The sequence below is a fragment of the Arachis hypogaea genome, chromosome 20, assembly GCF_003086295.3.
Source record: "Arachis hypogaea cultivar Tifrunner chromosome 20, arahy.Tifrunner.gnm2.J5K5, whole genome shotgun sequence".
Classification (NCBI taxonomy): Eukaryota; Viridiplantae; Streptophyta; class Magnoliopsida; order Fabales; family Fabaceae; genus Arachis; species Arachis hypogaea.
The window spans coordinates 5813078-5832729 of NC_092055.1; the positions used below are offsets into that span (position 1 = coordinate 5813078).

At 35.0% G+C, this 19652-nt stretch overlaps 1 long non-coding RNA gene across 1 annotated transcript; it reads right to left on the reverse strand.

Moving 5' to 3' along the window:
• Positions 1–9626: 9626 nt before the first annotated feature.
• Positions 9627–13560, reverse strand: LOC112784307 (uncharacterized). Its single transcript, XR_003193834.3, has 4 exons — positions 12765–13560; positions 12602–12694; positions 12377–12490; positions 9627–9813 (listed from the first exon to the last, which is right to left on the reverse strand). It is a non-coding gene; the product is annotated as an uncharacterized lncRNA (long non-coding RNA).
• Between the last annotated feature and the right edge of the window lie 6092 nt (positions 13561–19652).

Consider the following 19652-nt stretch of genomic DNA (forward strand, 5'->3'; position numbering starts at 1 on the left):
GGTTGCTGCAGTGAGGAATCGAAGTTGTTGCTACTACCTTGGTCCAAATTTCGTGCTCTTTCATTCCATCTACTTCAACCTTCCTCAGGTTTTATCTTGGCACTCTGGTTTGGTTTCTTCGGTCCCTTGGGACCAATTTGTGAGTAGGCTTTACATTTATAATTATTTGATTGTGCATCTACAATTATTTTGATATATATCTATTATGATCTTTGAATTATACTCACTATATTTGCTTTGAATGATTTTAAATTGGTTAGAATAATTGATTTATTAGAATTAAATAATTCATTTTTTATGAAGTTTATACTTTCGGAACTATACATGAGACTATATATTTTTTTTTTGAAGTTTTGCATTATTCCAAAATATTTAATTTTACTTGAATATCTATTTTTGAAATATTGAAGTATTTATTGGTACTCAGTTATTTTAAAATTATGAAATATGTTTGAAATGCCTTAAGATTGAGAAAATATGATTGAAAAGGATTAGATGAGAAAGTATTATTTGATTTGATTTGATTTGATACCTCGTATGTATGAAAGACTGAAGAATTGATTATATTCGAAATTATATGTTTTGAATTGGTTTGGGAGGCTCGTATTAGAAAACCGTAGTTAACGGCGGTTATGATGTTAACCTAGATGCATCTAACTCAGACCCCAGTTAGCAGGGGTATTGTTAGCCTAACGTGTAGGCCACACGTTAGATCTGTTATTCTGTTAGGACACACAAGAGGAAAGGGCTACCCATAGAGGTGGAGCCGTCCAAGTGTGGACTTTTGATTTAATTTCTGTATGAGAACTCCCTTATTGATTCACTTATTTATATAAATTATTATCTTCTAACTAAAATTATGTTTATATGGTCTCATGTGAATTATAGATGTACTATCTAGTCAATGAGTTGCAAAACTCACTCCGTTTTTTCTAAAAATATTTTCCAGGAATAAATATTTGATTATGTGAGCCTTTCTATTCAAGAATAATGATCTGCAATGGGTATCTATTCATTGTTGAGTTCTTAGACGTCATCTGCTCCATGTGTCACAGGCAGGATCCACCCATATTTATTTTATTTTTTGTTTGTTAAAAATATGTAATTATTCATTTTAGACATTGTAAATTTATTTAAAACATTTGTAATTTTCTTATTCAACTTATATTTGAGTCGGTTAGGCTTGCTTGGGGATTATTTTCCTGAGCACCGATCATGGCTCATTTTGGGCCGTGACAAAGTGGTATCAGAGCTTAGGTTTAATCTGTGTAATATGGAGCAAGTGTCCTATGATAGGATCACAATTGTATAAATAGAAGTGTGCCTATTTGTACAAATTGTGGCACTATCAGAGGGCTATAGGAATGTCATCCTTGTCTTTTTGTCATTCTTGTCTTTTGGTTCTTGTCATCATGAGTTATCTGTCGATTCTTGACACCTCTTTCCTCTTCTTTGTACCCAACATTGAGTTATTATTTGGTTGCTTTTCTTGAACTTGCTTTTGCAATGACTTCAGTTTCGGTTTTGGTTCGCGATTCCTGCCTTATAGCTAGTTCTAATCTTCCTCGTTTTTGTGAATATTTGCTTTAATCTTCTTCATATTCATGTTGTTTTCTATGGTTTCTAATTTCAAGATTTCATCCATAATCTAGAAGATTCGATATGTTTTTGCTGTGAATTATTATCTTATTCCTGTTATAGAATTGTATTTAGATTTGCGGATTGTGGATTTACTTAGCTGCTGATTGAGATGCTTTATTCTGGATTTCGATACAACAAGTTTGTTCTTCTTATGTTGATGATCTTTGAAGTTAACATAATTTTGAACCACTCGTGATTCTTTCTTTCGAATCAATAACCTTGAAAACTGTTATTCGGTTGCTCAGGTAGAAGAACTACGTGACGAACATATGCATGGAGTGTTATTCTTGTTTGCTGGATTGGAATTATAATTTGCTCTGTTTAGGTGTGGCAAATTTTTTATGATGCTTTAGTTGATTTGAAGATCTTTTTCAATCTGAAAGTTTGATTGAGTTTTTTTTTTTGTTTGATAATCTGTTCTGCTATGGTTTTGTTTGTTGAACATGGCTTTTCTTTCAAGGGTACTATTTCTTCTGGGAACTTTCAAGTTCTTCCCTTTTCAATCTTAGGGTTCATTTGATTCTAAAATTTTTGGATTTCAATTGACTCATTTTGCTTCTGCTCTGTACTGATAGTGCTTCATATTTTTCATGGTAAGAAGACTCAAAATAGCATGCAAATTATAGGGCATGAATTTTGTGCATAGAAATTTCTGTGTAGTAATCACTTCTTCAAAATCCGTGCTTTCTTTTTCTTTTTTCTTTTTTGTTTTCCTACTGGTTGATGTTGCTTTGGATTAATACTCTTACTTTGTTGTGAAAAATAACTCAAACCAGTTTAGTTTATTGTATACTAAATATTGTATTGAATTCTGAAGAAGGGTCTTTCTTTCCTCCTTCATTTGTTTTTTCAATCATGTTTTGAAATTTAAGATTCTTTGTTGTTTTTCAACACCCAAATTGAGCATTGTTTTCAATACCTTTCAAAAGTTTTGAACTTATACTTGTTAGTTAGTTCTCTCTTTTTATGCATTTTATTTGTTTGATTTTTGAAGATGGTAACATTATTTATTTATGAAAAAAGTGCTTTGAATATTCAAGCTTCCTTCTTTTGTAGACTTTTGTTTTATTCAATGCAAGTTTTATCCTTGTGCTTCTACAATGCTTTGCTTGTTTGGATTTTTATTGAAGACCCTTTACTCACAAGTTCCTAATCCGTTTATTGATTTTTAGCTGTTTTCTTATTCCAAATTTATGATAAAAAAAAAACATTTTGCTTGAAGTTTCTTTACCTTGTGCAAGTTAACCATGTTCTGATTTGAACCTTGAATTGTTGCATATGTTGGGGATTCTAGTGTTAAGTGTTATGTTAATGGGGTGCATGGGATAATGCTACTTTTTATGGTGTTTTTTTTATTGCCATGAATTAATTGGTGTAATTTTTTTTTAAAAAAAAGTTCTTTTTTTATGATATATTTTTCAAGATACGACAAGAATTTCGGAGATATATATATTTTTTTATTTTGATTCAATATATATATATATATTTGAGTTTGTCTTTAGTTCAGTGAACTATTTATGAAGGTGAATTCTTTTTTTGATGTTTTATCTTTACATGAAATATGATCCCATACCAATTTTCTGAAATTCTTTTGCTATGTGCTTGGGTTATGTCAAAAGCAAAACAAAACCAAAAAAAAAAAAAAAGTTATTGTAACTGATCTAGTGTGTTAATTGCCAATACTTTAAATTTTAGTTTTATTATTATCATTATTTTATATGTGAATTTATTTGTAACCTCATACTAAGTCAAATTGCATGATTATAGGAAATCACATTATTGTATTTTACCAACAGTGACTATAATGAGTTAAATACCTAAATGTATATGTAAATTTTGTCTTAAGGGACAACAAGGAGATCAATTGCATTTCTTGTCATGTTTTACATAATCTATTTACTATTCTGAGTTAGGAGATATCAAATTTGTATTGACATAATTATTTAATGTCCAAAGTCATGATAATAATCTCAAAGGTACTTAGTTGAAGGTTTCTATAAAAAAAAAGGGAAAAAAAGCATACTGATTTTTGGGATAGTTACCGTTTTCGATTTTTTTTATGACGGCTAAGTTGCCTATTCTAGAATGTGTTGTCGTATTTTTAATTTGTGTTTTGCTTTGCTTTCTCTGTTGTTGATTTTGTCTTTTTGCTTATGCATATCCTTGCTTGATGGTACACCTAAGTATCCTCTAGAGTTTTTGAGGGAAATATTTGCATATGACTCCTATTAATCTTCAATTCATAAACCTTTCATCTTTTTGTTTCAACTTGAATTTGTTTAACGTGATAGTATTTATACTTTTATCATTTCTTTATAAATGTTCGTCTCATATCTTTTCTTCAAAATTGGGAAATGATTTTCTCTTAGTTGTATCTGTTGTAGATGGATATCCTACCTGATCGTGTTCTTAATCATTCTCTTAAACCTTTGTGAACATTGCCATCGACTTTAGTGGTCATCTCTTGTGAGCTATGCACTCCTTCTATTCAACTTGAATTTGTTTCGACCTAATACTCTATCTTTTTATTGTTTCTATTGAAATTTCTTGATTCAGATTTCGTTGTTAAGACGCGATTTGACTGTTTTTCTAGCACACATCGTTGTTTCTAAACATCCATGTTTAATTGCGATCTTACACATCCTTTCAAATTCTTGCGAACATCATCTGAGATACTTATTCTTTTCTTCCTAAGTTTTGTATTCCTTTGAGTAAACTCGAGATTCTATTGGTTAACGTGTAATCCCTAGATACAGGGAGCAATACGTTAGTTTTAGGACATGGCGACATCAAGAAGATTATGAAGTAAGAGTATTCCGAGGAGGAAGTTTAGGAGATTTTGGTACAAGTTGAAAAGTTAGTCTTGATGTTTGACTTTCGTATGTACTTTGGGAGTGATGAACAAAGTGAAAAGCACCATATGTGTTTGACTTATCAAGAGAATAAGAGTGTGTAAATGTTAACCCCATCTTTTTAACACAAACGAACCTACATTGTAACCTTTGCACCACATTATACTTCTTTTTTTCTCATGTTTGGTAAAGTGCTAAAACCATGTAAAGTTTTGCAGATTATATCAATTTTCGAGGGCAAAAATTTTTATAAGGAGGGTAGAATGTAAAATCCCTACAATACCCTTATTATTCTTTTTCCCAAATCTAACCATAATTTCAAAATTAACTCACGCTCTCAACTCTCACCTCACACGCTACACACATACACACACAGGAGAAGTAGAGAGAGTGAGGATCGGGAAGAAGAAGAGAGGGGAGGAAGGGACGGCGCCGGCGGGGCTGGGAGTCGCCGTCGCTATCGTTGTCTTGGATCAAGAAGAGAGAGGGAGCAGGAGCTTGAAACAGGGAATGGGAGGAGAAAAGAAGAAGCACGAGGTGGTGCTGTCCCGCCGTCGGCTCTGAAGACAATCCCTGCCGCAGTCGGAGCTTCCACTGCCGTCGTCGAGGACTCCATCGCTGCCACAAGAAGCCACCGCATGTGAAAGAGAAAGACGCGACACGAACAAAGGGAGGGAATGACATCTCGTCGCAGCCGTGCCTTGTTGCTGCCGCTAGAAGAGGAGCTTCGTCATCGCCGTCATGACTACGGGTATGGGGCTTCGAAGAGAGAGAGAGAGGAGCTCGCTGAGGAGAGAGAAAGGCAATGGTCAGAGAGAGGAGAGTCTCGCAAGGAGGGGGGAGCTGGTACGCCTCCATCGTTGCTACAGGCTGTGCCACCGCGCCTCTGGTCACCGAGAACTGTGCTGATGTCGCCAGAAGCCGCTGTTGGAAACTCTGCAAGTTTGCCCTAGCTCAGCTTTGCTTATGCCTGTTCTGCCCTTGCCGGTGGGGGGGGGGGGTTACCGGAGCTGCTGATGCTCCATCCTCTTATTCCTTTGGTAAGACTAAACCTGTTCTGACTTGTCTTGCCATAAAGCTCTATTATTGACTCTGTCCTATCATGTTTGCTGTCCCTTTTTGTCTTTGCTTAGTTTAAACCACCGTAGGCTATTAGATTCGCTGCCATTGTTACTGTGGTTGTTCTATGTCATTGATACTAGGGCTGTTGTTGAGGTTGCTGCAGTGAGAAATCGAAGTTGTTGCTACTACCTTGGTCCAAATTTCGTGCTCTTTCATTCCATTCTACTTCAACCTTCCTCAGGTTTTATCTTGGTACTCTGGTTTGGTTTCTTCGGTCCCTTGGGACCAATTTGTGAGTAGGCTTTACATTTATAATTATTTGATTGTGCATCTACAATTATTTTGATATATATCTATTATGATCTTTGAATTATACTCACTATATTTGCTTTGAATGATTTTAAATTGATTAGAATAATTGATTTATTAGAATTAAATAATTCGTTTTTTATGAAGTTTATACTTTCGAAACTATACATGAGACTATATATTTTTTTTATGAAGTTTTGCATTATTCCAAAATATTTAATTTTACTTGAATATCTGTTTTTGAAGTATTGAAGTATTTATTGGTACTCAGATATTTTAAAATTGTGAAATATGTTTGAAGTGCCTTAAGATTGAGAAAATATGATTGAAAAAGATTAGATGAGAAAGTATTATTTGATTTGATTTGATTTGATACCTCGTATGTATGAAAGACTGAAGAATTGATTATATTCGAAATTATATGTTTTGAATTGGTTTGGGAGGCTCGTATTAGAAAACCGTAGTTAACGGCGATTATGACGTTAACCTAGATGCATCTAACTCAGACCCCAGCTAGCAAGGGTGTTGCTAGCCTAACGTGTAGGCCACACGTTAGATCTGTTATTCTATTAGGACACACAAGAGAAAAGGGCTACCCATAGAGGTGGAGCCGCCCAAGTGTAGACTTTTGATTTGATTTCTGTATGAGAACTCCCTTATTGATTCACTTATTTATATAAATTATTATCTTCTAACTAAAATTATGTTTATATGGTCTCATGTGAATTATAGATGTACTGTCTAGTCACTGGGTTGAAAAACTCACTCCGTTTTTTGTAAAAATATTTTTCAGGAATAAATATTTGATTATGTGAGCCTTTCTATTCAAGAGTAATGATCTGCAATGGGTATCTATTCGTTGTTGAATTCTTAGACATCATCTGTTCCATGTGTCACAGGCAGGATCCACCCATATTTATTTTATTTTTTGTTTGTTAAAAATATGTAATTATTCATTTTAGACATTGTAAATTTATTTAAAACATTTATAATTTTCTTATTCAACTTATATTTGAGTCGGTTAGGCTTGCTTGGGGATTATTTTCCTGAGCGTCGATCATGGCTCATTTTGGGCCGTGACATAAACAAACTCATTCAGATAAGAAAGAATAAAAATTTCATAAAACTAACAACATATATTATATGAACAAAATTTCTCATCTAAACCAGCCACCATGAACATGAATGCATAAGCAACAAATTTTAGCTTCACGTGAACGTGTGTTTAGAGGTGGAATCACTTCTCTTTTCTCCAACGCGTTTGCCAAACACACACATAGCCATTTTTGGATAGAGCCCGTTTAGAAAGTAGTACAAGCTACTTTTTTTTTTTTTGGATTATAAAAAGTTAAAATTTGAGTGTTTGGCACTATTTTAAAAAAAATTTTTAATTTGTCAAAAAGTTAATTTGTAGTTTTTTGAAGAATTAGAAATATATGACTTCTCTACTTTTTGATAAGTCATTCTACCACTTACTTAAAAAAAATTTAATTTCAAAACAAAAAAAATCTACTTTTCTTCTTGACTCTATGAAAAATACTGATCCTTCACCACCATTTTCACACAAGGTCTGCTATTGGCCTTCCACCATCATTTCACCATTATTCTCACGCAATGTTCCAAACTTCACCATTTTCACGTAATGATTCATCTGATGGAAGTATTGATCCTCCACCACCATTTTCAGACAATATTGTATCTGAACAATCTACTGCATATATTCCTTCTAAGTTTTTTTTTATCATTTTATCACTCTATTTTTTATTATTAAATTTGTATTTAACTGTGGTATGAAATTTTAGTTTTAATTTTATTTTTTTATATGTGATTTTATAGCTTGCTATTATTTTCATAGTTAATTATAGCAAATTCTTGACCTCAATAAAGGAGAAGAGAGTTCTAATAGCCAATAGGAGTAAAAAAAAATAAAAAACAGCAACAAAATATACATTGACACACATTTTATATTTATTTTTTATTTTCACCTACCATATCATACACAATATTAGTGATTAGGTTATGTAAAATCAACATTCAATATTGGAAAGTATTTGTTATCATCGTTATTTTAATATTTATTTTCTTCTATAAAAAAATTTATTTTTTGAGTTATTTATTCAAACACTACAATTTTAAAATAAGTATTTTTATAACTAAAAAGCCAAACACAAAATAACTTATTTATAAGCTGCTATTAATAAAAATTCTTATATTTTAAATTTTTTTTTCAAAAAAACTTATTTAAATTATTTATCAAAACTGGCCATAGTCAGGTCGTCAGGGTGATAAGTCATTAACCCAAAAATTTATATATATAAAAGAAAGCTTTTGGGATTGACATTTTGGTGAAGACTGATATATGGTCATCTGGTCCGGTCCATTAGAAGAGGAGAGACAAAACAAATACGCAAGAAGGTGAGAGAAACTATGCTCCTATATTTTAGTAATGAAAGAAAAATATTAGATAATAAATATTTTATTGTATTTAATTTCATTAGGGAATCAATTAAGAGAGAAGCGAACTCTAGTCAACTAATTAAAAAATAGATATGTTACAAAAAAAATTTTTCTACTATCCTAATTTTTCGAATTTTAAAATGTTACAACCTAAAATGAGTCATAATTGATGTTTGGAAAAATAATCCCCTAACAAGTCTAATAGATTCGAATATAAATTAAATAAAAAAGTTACAAGTATTTTTAATGAATTTACAAGTTCTAGAATGAATGGTTACACATTTTTAACAAAAAGATAAAATAAATAAATATAGTTGGATCCTGCCTGTGACATATGGTGCATATAATGTCTGAAAACTGAACAAAGAATATGTATTCATTGCAGATCATTACCCTTGAATAGAAAGACTCACATAATCAAGTATTTATTTCTGAAAAATATTTTTTGAAAAAAGCAGAGTGAGTTTTACAATTCAGTAACTAGACAGTATATCTAGAGTTCATATGAGACCATATAAATATTATTATCAAAGTAACTTTAATTAGAAATTAGTAATTGATACTAATAATGTAATGTCCCAAGCTTCTTTTTTTATTATTACTACCCTACCCTCTAATTTTATCAAAATTCTTAAACTATCTTTACCCCTCTCTTTCCATCCTTAACCCTAATCCAAAAATTCCTAATTTTGTCCTAATTTCATTACAACACATACACCCACAAACAGGAAAAAGAAAAAGAAAAAGGGAGGAGAACATAAATCAGAGGGGGAGCGATTGAAAAACAAAGGAAGAAGAAGAAAGGGAGAAGAGGAGCGATTGAAAAACAAAGGAAGAAGAAGAAAGGGAGAAGAGGGAAGAGACGACGCCGGCGAGACTAGGCGCCGCTGTTGCCGTCGCAGAGAAAAGAAGAGACGCACAAGAGAGATGAGAGTGAGATCACAGACCTTCCATGGAGAAAGAAGAAAGCGCACGACGGAGAAGAGGAAGGAGGGAGTCCTGTTGTCATTGTTGTGCCCGTTGCCGCTGTTGCCGTTGATCGAGACCGTCGCCGTCCCAGTTGAAAATAGGGTAGAGAAGGAGGGCGCCAATGGGAGAGAGAAAGGGGAGCTTGTAACACCCTAACTACCAAAGCTCGCACTTCCGGCTGCGCGACTCTGATAGCTTTGGACATTACGACGACACTTATATTATTTAATACTAAAATATGAGCCTGTTTGAAACTTTAAACCGCAATACCGCTCCCAAAGATACTTTCGTTCGATAGCGTACATCCATAAATACCATTCAACTTACAACAACTCATAAATAGTACATCCATATATATACATAAATATATATAAATAATGTTACAAACATAATCCAATACAATTCCTATCCCTCTTACAGATTATATCAAATGAAGGCGAGGGTGCAGTAAGCCATAACTAAAACAATACAGAGCACCACAACAACAATTAAATAAGCTCTTCGTAACTTCTGCGCCCATATCCTGAAAGGGGAAAAATGTAGGGGGGTGAGAACATCATCCTCGAAAGGGTTCTCAGTAGAGGGTTTTTGGGAATTACTGTAATAGGATACGTGAAGATAAACCGTACCAGTGATTAATAACCGTCTTATGCCTCTTTTCAAAAACAACGGTTCACAATAAAAGTAAAGTCGGAAATCTTTTCTGAAAGAGGAACCATTCAATTCTCAAAAACTCAAAAGCCTTTCAAAACGGTTTATCTATACTGAACAAAATAGCCTTTCATATTTTATTCCAAACCAGAAACACAAAACCGAAATCAACCATCGATTCATCTCATTCCAACCACGGCCCTAGGCCCAAACAATCCAACCATCAATCAATCACCACAGTCCAACAGAGTCCCAGATGCAAACACAGATAGGAAGTTCAAGCACAAACAAACAGTTATTACAAGTAGAACAGTTAGCAATTAATCACATATGCAAACCAAGTATAATATGCACACCCAACCAATGTCACACAAATGCATATGATGCATGCCTGTCCCTAGTGGCTGATGATATCATCTGTCGGTTATAGAGCCAACCCGACAAGTCCTGGTAGCTAACCATTGGACTGTCCCTCTGTCGTGCATCCCCAACTCGAGTTATACTCATCATAAACTTGATCATAATCATGATCCATATCCATCACCCTCACTGGTGAATATTTATCCATCACCATCACTGGTGAATATTTATGGGGGCGAGCTCATCCGGGCCTTTCACAGTGCCCGGCCACACTTACGACATAGGGTCAACAGAGTATCAAGTCTCGACCTGGAGCACGTGGTGGCTAGCCACTGCTACTACCCAGGGAAACTCGTATCTCAGATAGTGGAAGTGCAACATTCACATTTATCAATGATTCAGCATAAACATGCATTCAATCTCATCCATGGATCAACATCCATCTCAGCCATCCGGCTCACGGTTCAGTCCAGAACCAGCCAATATTCATATCATACACAGCCATTCCGGCTCACGGTTCAATCCAAAACCAACCAATATGTATAATCATACACAGCCATTCCGGCTCACAACAAAACAGCACTTCCACCATTCAACATCATTAAATTCATAAAGTCGGCATTTAAGCCATAAATCATTTCCTCAATTCATTTCACTTTGAAATCGAGTTTCAACTCTTTTCAGCCTTGGCTTTAAAGATCTCATTTCTCAAATCATTTTAGGCTCATAAGCCATTTTTACTCAAGGTAAATTCCCCTTTGAAAACAATGTCACTCTCGGCATCCTCTTTCCAAACTTCCATAACCATGGCAAGTTAAAGATTCTTTTTGGAAACACTCAAAATCATCCATTCAACAATGGGATTTTATAACAAAGTTTCTCGGCAGAGTCCCAAGTCTTTAGGGGAGAATAACATATCTCATTTCGCCAAAATCATTTAAAATCATTAAAACATTGGCTTTCTGATTTGAGTAAGAAAATAGGATCTAAGCCAAACCGAGTCACGTAACCTTTACTTCTTTCAAAACCATTTCCTTTACTTAAACAAAACCGGCTTCAATTCCATAATTAAATCTGAAGCGTTTCAAACTGATAAGAGAATCATTTTTGTTGTGTTAAACTAGAGTTCAAAAGATACTTTGAATCTTATTTAAAACGTCAAAATAATGAGGCTCATCAATCGAAATCCAATTCCTTTTAAAATCACGAAAACTCTCCCAAGGGACAATCTTTGTGTTTAATAGAGAAAAACATAAACCCGCTTTACCTTTTAAAACAGCCTCAAAGCAAAATTCTCTTTCAAATGACTTGTACCCAAAGACATACTGTTCTTCTTGGAAAATAAGGATAAATCATGATTCTCTTTTCAATAATTCTTTCAAAGCATAACTTCATTGCTTTCTTAATTGCTCTAAGTAAAGGTAATAAAGAAGCCATAATTTCACAATCCTCAAAATAGATAGGAAAGGCATTAAACTCAAAATTCCCCAATTAACATTTCAAATAAGGACTCGGATTCTATAGAAATTTCGGCAGCACCTCCCCTAAAACTTGGACTTTTGCCACCCGGTTCGGGTCCCAACTAAACCGTTTCTCATTCCTTTTCAACAGCTCAAAACCAGAAATCAATTCAAAAGCAAGCTAAATCCAACAGTCGCCTCAGTGGCATATCTCAAGGAAGCCATTTCAAAAATCAACTCAATATCAACCGATTTAACTCATTTCCAAAGCTTTAAAGAATCGGTTCAGCAATAAATCATTTATCAAAACCAAATCAATTAAAGCAACACAGGCTGAATTTCAAGAGTATTCTATCTTCCACATCATCAAAATAATTGACTCAATTCAAACCAATCCTCAACGGATTAAACTCATTTCAAATCTTTAAGGAATCAACTTCAAACATTACATTTCACAAGCCACACAACAATTCGGCCAAACCAACATCCATAGTCATTCGAGTCAATCAAATAATACATAAGGCAGATACAATCACCAAATACACAATATCTCACATCAGTACCCATATGTAATAATTCCAATAATAAACTATAGTTTTTGGAAAGCGCCCCTACCTCAAAACGCAATTCCATAGCCCAAAAGTCTCATAGAGTCATCTCCGCCTCAACCCAAAACCAACTGCAGCCAGCAACTTGGCTCCACTTGCGTTCTCAACAATCTCAGCAACTCTAATCGCAACATACAACAACCAAAACTCAATCTCATAGCAATTAATGCCACAAACCTCAGCTTGAGATAACGGAACAATAACAAAAGGGCTTTCCAATTGAAACGCTTACCGAACCGAAGAAGGAACGGCTGAACCGAAACAGCGACGGTCTCCGAACTGGTTCGGCGGCAGCCCGATAGCCACCTAAAGCGGCAGCGGTGACCTGAACAACACGCAGCAACAATGAGGTTTCCGGAAACTCAACGGAAGGAGAATCAACTTAAAACCCTTACCGACAAATTTTTCGGCGACGGCAGTGGCATTCCCGGCTGCCAGGCACGGCGGCGCGACTGATTTCTCCCCCGGGAACGGCTGTGACAGGACCAGCGTCTCCTTCTTCCGTTCACAATCCCAGCGGCAACCACAGTGGTGGTTCTGGTCAGCTCTGGTGGCAGTGGGCTCCGGCAACTTGCATAATCCCGAGGCAGAAGCAGACAGCAACTCCGGTGGTCTTCTCCGGTGACGACACCAGCTACCACGAGGATGGCGGCGGTGAAACCCTAATAGCGCCGGCGCTGCACAGCAGGGACGAGGATGGAGCTTCTTCTCGGTCAGTGGTTCGCAGCTCACGGTAATGCGCGAAACACCTCCTTTGGCGGTGACTGCTCCACTCTCCACTGCGGCGGCGTCGAGGATCCAAGATGGCGACGCGATCTCAACCCCACGGACAGGACGGTGGTGATGGCAGTTCTATTCACTCACCTCCATCGCGTCTCACTCTCGACATCTCTCCTTCACCCCTCTTCGACCGGCACCAAGGTGGACTTACACGTAACGGCGGCGACTCCGGCAGTCACGGCGACGGCGCGGTGGCAGAGAAGCCCAGCGCGCGGCGCAGTCTCTTTCCTCCCCTCCTCTCCTTCTTCTCCTCCACGAATCCGTTTCTCCCTTCCCTCTCTTTCTTTCTTTCATTTTTGCAGATGTTGCTGCTGGCTGAAATGGGGAAGGTTGCGGCTGTGTGTGTGCTTAGGTTAGAGGGGCAGCAGCTGCTGCTGCTGAGTGTGAGTGAAGGAAACCGGGTCGGTTAGCGGGTTACTGGGTTAGGGTTTCATTTTCAAAAATTAGGGTTAGGGACATTTTAGTAATTTCACTTAAAAATAGGGATAATATAGTAATTAGAAATAAATTCTAATCCAATAATAATAATATATAAAATACTATTTGTTCATCAACTCTACAATTATTTTCAATAAAATGCCCAAATCAAATAATAAGAAATAATATACTTAATTTCTTCATTTTCCAAAATAACAGTATTAATATTTAAAATATTACTTATCCAACCCAAATCATATAAAATACTTATTATTTTATAATTATCAACTTTATAATTCAAATATAGAAAATAATCCAATAATTATAAAATTGGATAATAATCATAGCTTATCTCAAATCCAATAAATCAAAACTTGCCTTAATTATCTTTAATAAAATAATCTCTGAAATTAAGGCTATAAATAATTGTAGGATTTGAGACTTGATCATAATAAGACTTTTCAAAGATTCTGGGCCTTACAGAGCTCTGCTGGAGCTCATCACCGAGATGCTGCTGCCTTCCACCACCGCGAGATAGGCCAACCTTCTATTCTTCCACTGTCATTGTGGTTGCCTCCATTGCAGGTGGAGGAGGTCACTAGAGAAGATATTGTTCTGTTTTGCTTCTGCTTTTAGTTTTTCATTGGTTGTCGGAGTCTCTGGAGCCATGATTGTTGCCGCCAAGAGCCACCACTGCTATACCTTTATCTTGGTAAAACAAATCCCATTCTGCTTGTACTTGACATCTCTCTATTCATGTTCTGCTTTTATCTACCTTACTGTCTCTCTCTATTTTCGTGTTGTCTTTCTTGATTAATTTGCTTTTGCTGTTGTTTGTTATGGGCTAGAAATAGTAGCGATACTGCTGTTGTTGTCGAGATTACATCCGTGATGTGGTCGTTGCTGTTGTTTGAATTGAAGTTGCTACCACTGGTTTGGTCCAAATTCTACGTTCTTTCGTTCGATTCTATTCTATTCCAACCTGTAAAATCTGTGAAATTAATAAATAATGAGCCAATAAATTAATTATTATTTAAAGAAATTAGGACATTAAATTTTATAATTTAGGGAAGTAGAAATATTAAAAATACGAATTTTGATACTAATTTTAAAGGATTTTGTCTAAAATTGGATCAACGGGCTAAACCGATTGAACCAGACCCATATTGGGCTCAAGACCCAACCCATATAATCCCTTTCTTCCCCTTTGTAGCCACAACAGTTCTATTTTCATTTTTGGAAAGGGAATCCACAGTGAGGAGAGAGAAGAGTAAGAGAACCCTAACTCATTCCACTTCCAACTTCAAATCCTTGTAACTTTCAATCCGGAGTTCCAATTGACGAGCCGTTTGTGACCACGTGTTCATCTCAGAGTTTTCTTCATTTTTATTTAAACAAAGTGGTAAGAAATTTGTAAATTTTTCCCAGTTTCCTTCTCCCTTTCTAAATTCGCATTTTTGTATGAGTTTTGAGTGATTTTGATGATTTTGGTAGTTTAGGTACAATCTAACATGAAATAATTATTGGGTTTTACTCCAATCATTAATGGGTAAGGTAAGAAAACTCTAAACCCTTGAGATTTGTCCAATTTGGTGTGTCTTTGTACTAATTTGAGTAAATTGTATGAACTAGCTTGAGATTATGTTGAATTAGCAAATTGAAGCACTTGGAATAAAGCTTTAGTGGATGGAATTTATTGGAGTTGATTGGGAATCTTGAAGCTTGAATTTTTGGTGGTTTTGAGCTTAAAGAGGAATTGGCTAAGGTATGGTTTCGATTTTTCGTAATTAATACTTAATATATTGTGAAAACTTAGGCTAGTTGACCGTAGGATAGGATGAATATGTGAATTGTTATGTTTAGTAAATAATGAGAATAATTGTCGAATTTGATGTAAATGGGTGTTGAATTAGTTGGTTGGATTGATTAGTTATTGTATGAGCATGAGATGTGGATTTTTTATGTTTGATGTTGAAATTGGTGAGAGTTATGATTGTAAAAGTTGATTAGATTGGAGGCTTTGGATGTAGTATATTTTGGAATGAACGGATAGTGATATTAATGAGGATGTTTTTGGTAAATAATGAATTTTGAGTAATTAATGATACATGTTGATAACTATGTATATAGTTGTTTGCATATGAATTATTGTGTTGAGACGGATGAAATGTCGAGTTGGAGTAGTATTGGATGAATGAGGACTGTTGAGATATGATTGGGTGGATTTAATGCAGTTTTGGTAAGTTTTGATATGGTTTTGGATTTGGAAAGATTGGGAAAAACTTGAGTTTTAAGTTTTGGTCAAAACAGAATTTTAACGAACTTTGGCAGTCTATAACTTGAGTCTCAAATTTTGGATTTGAATAAAATCTATCTCAAATTAAGGATATTTTCAACAGCTTTAAAACGGTAAAAAAAATTTGAGGAAAATAGAATTTAGTAGAGAAAGTTATGGATATCGAAAAACAGGTGCAGAAAACTAATTTTTGTTAAGTTGCAGAATTTTGAAAATGCTGGTGCGTGTGCGCACGCACGGGGCAGAGTGTGAGATTCGGCTTGTGCGTACGCACACACTGGGAATTTGGCAAGTGTGCACATGCACACTACGGTGTGTATGCACACACATGGGAAGACTTACTGTTGCCTGCGTATGCATACCCTTGTGCATACACACACTTTTAAAAGATTGAGTGGAGTGTGCGCACGCACACATATGTGTGTACGCACACTACCCTGTTTTTCCAAAATCTCTGTTTTCCACTATTTAACTTCTCGACAATCTTGTTACACTCTGAAACTACTATGTTGAATAAAATTCACTATTTCTACACTATTAACCATTATTCTGGTTTTTTCCAAACTTCTAAAAAACTATGTTTAAAGCCTAATAGGTGGTTATTGGGTAGCGGAGTGTGGCTATGATTATGGAAAGAAGTATCTTGTTGGTAAAGAAAGAGGTAAAGTTAACAATGAATAATGGCTAGTAATGATGATATGAATTCATTGATGATAATTGCAGAAGTGTTGATTATGTTATGAGCCGGATAACTATATTGATAATGAATTATGGCTGATAATGATGATGTGATTATTGATTGATTATGTGATTTGTTGCATTTTTAAATATCTGAGGTACGAGTTTTCTTGGGTAAAAGTAGTGGCTTGCCACCATGTGCTCCAGGTTGAGACACGATACTCTGCTGACCTTATGTCGTAAGTGTGGCCGGACACTTATACCTTTCTGGATGAGCTTGCCCCCATGGATATACACAGGTGTGTGTTATATGATTATGAATGATTATGATTTGAGAGGGACAGTCCAATGGTTTGCTACCAGGACTTGTCGGGTTCGCTATATAACCGACAAATGAGACTCATCAGCCATAGGATAAACATACATCATATGCATATACGTGTTTGTTTGGTGTGCTTTGTTGAGAATGCCTAACTAAACATATGAACTACTTGTTACTTATTTATCTGTTGTATCTGCATTCAAGTTGTGATTTCTTTGTATTAATACCTGTGTTTGAAAATAAATAATTTCAGTGGAGGTTGGGAGGTTCGGAGGAGTTGGAAATGGGAGTGTTAGATTAGAAGGAAGATCCTTAGCTAGTTGCCTAAATTTTTGGTTTAGTTGTGTTTTATAAGATTGAATCAAATGTCGGAAGTTCTAGGAATGCCTTTGTCCTTCTTGGGACCTTATGTATTAATTATGTGGGTACCATTACCATACCGAGAACCTCCGGTTCTCATTCCATACGTATTTATTGTTTTTCAGATGTAAGACGTGACGCGCCTCGCTGAACGTGCTGGGTTTGTCTTCTTGGAAGCGAAAATTCGTATTTTTGGGATTTTTGTATTATGTACTTAGTTTTATATGTATTTTTTTGCTTTTGTTTCAAAACATGTTTTGTGCCTCTTAGAAGTTGATTTTAGAGAACTAGGACTTGTATTCTGTCTTTTGGATATCGTTGGGTTATATATATATATATGTGCTCTGGCCGGTCTTTGCTTCGTGGACCGAGTCAGAAGCTTTGTTATCTGTATCCTTGGAACTCTTCACTATGTATCTATAATACTTCTCTCTTATCTCTTACAGTTTACTTTTATCGACGTCGAGTGGTATGCGTTTTTTTGTTTAACGTTTTTGTTCAACTTTCTTTCAAGACTCCTAGATATATTATCCTTGTTATATTTCTATGTATATATTTTGTTTATAGAAGTCGTAGTGTCTTACCACCTTTGATTTACGATCTAGGCGTAAAGATCTGTGTGGTAAGGTATTACACAACCTTTCTCACCTTTTAATTCAACACTCTAAGTTTGGTCTCTTCAATCCCTTAGGACCACGCTGTGAGTAAGCTTTACATTTATAACTGTTTGGCTTTGCATTTATAATTATTTTGATATACGGTGCTTTGAACTTATAATTATACTTATATGATTACTATCAAAGGATTTTAAATTGGCTTGAATATTCGATTTGTTAAAGCTAAATATTTATCCTTGTTAAGCTTATTTTAATATGCACATAAGACTATATGTTTTTATGAGACTATATGTATTCTTGATGAAGCTTTATATTATTTTAAAACATTTGATTTTATTCGAATATGTATTTTTGGAGCATTGAAATATTGGTTGGTACTTACTTATTTTGAAATTGTGAAATATGTTTGAAATGCCTTAAGATTGAGAAAATATGATTGAAAAGGATTTGGATGAGAAAGTATTATTTGATTTGATTTGATACCTCGTGTTTGAAAGAACGAAGAATTTCTTATATTTGAAATTATATATTTTGAGTTGGTTTGGAAGGCTCGTATTAGAAAACCGTAGTTAACGGCAGTTATGATGTTAACTTAGATGCATTTAACTCAGACTCCAGCTAAGAGGGGTGTTGCTAGCCTAACGTGTAGGCCACACGTTAGATATATTAGGACACACAAGAGGAAATGGCTACCCATAGAGGTGGAGCCGCCTGAGTGTCGACTTTTAATTTGATTTCTGTATGAGAACTCTCTTATTGATTCACTTATTATTATTAACTACTATTTTCTAATTAAAATTACTTTGATAATAATGTTTATATGGTCTCATGTTGATTATAGATGTATTGTCTAGTCATTGAGTTGCAAAATTCACCCCGTTTTTCTAAAAAAAATTTTAGGAATAAATATTTGATTATGTGAGCCTTTGTATTCAAGAGTAATGATCTGCAATGGATATCGATTCTTTGTTGAGTTCTTAGACATCATCTGCTCCATATGTCACATACAGGATCCATCCATATTTATTTATTTTATTTTTGTTTAAAATATGTAATTATTCATTCTAGAAAGTGTAAATTTATCAAAAAATATATGTAACCTTCTTATTTATCTTATATTCGAATCTGTTAGTTTTGTTAGGGGACTATTTCCCTGAGCGTCAGTCATGGCTCATTTTGGGCTGTGACAAATAAATGAATCAATAAGAGAGTTTTCATTACAGAAATCAAATCAAATAGTCCACACTTGGGCGGCTCCACCTCTAAGGGTAGTCCTTTTTTCTTGTGTATCCAAACAGAATAACAAATCTAACTTGTGGCCTACACGTTAGGCTAGCAACGCCCATAGTAGCTAGAATCTCGATTTAACTCTTAAAATTTTCCGATATTACGATTTTAAATGAGTTTATCGATTTTACGAAATTTGTACTAAGTCTGACGATTTTACGATTTAAATCTTGTTAAGATTTTACGTTTTACGTTTTTTATTTATTTTTTCGATTTCACGTAAAATCTCGATTTTCTCTACCTTGGCAACGCCCCTATTAGTTGAGGTATGAGCCAAATGTATCTAGATTAATGTCATAACCACCGTTAACTACGGTTTTCTAATACGAGCCTCCCAAACTAATTTAAAATATATAATTTCAAACACAATACTACAAGAATATGGCCAATTAGCTACCACAAAAAAAGTCGTAAAATCATCGCTAATCTGACGTAAAATATAATTTGTGACGGATTAGCTACCGCCTAGCAACTAATGCTTTCCTCGCTAATTACAAGTCGCAGATGAGGCAAACACAATTTTAGC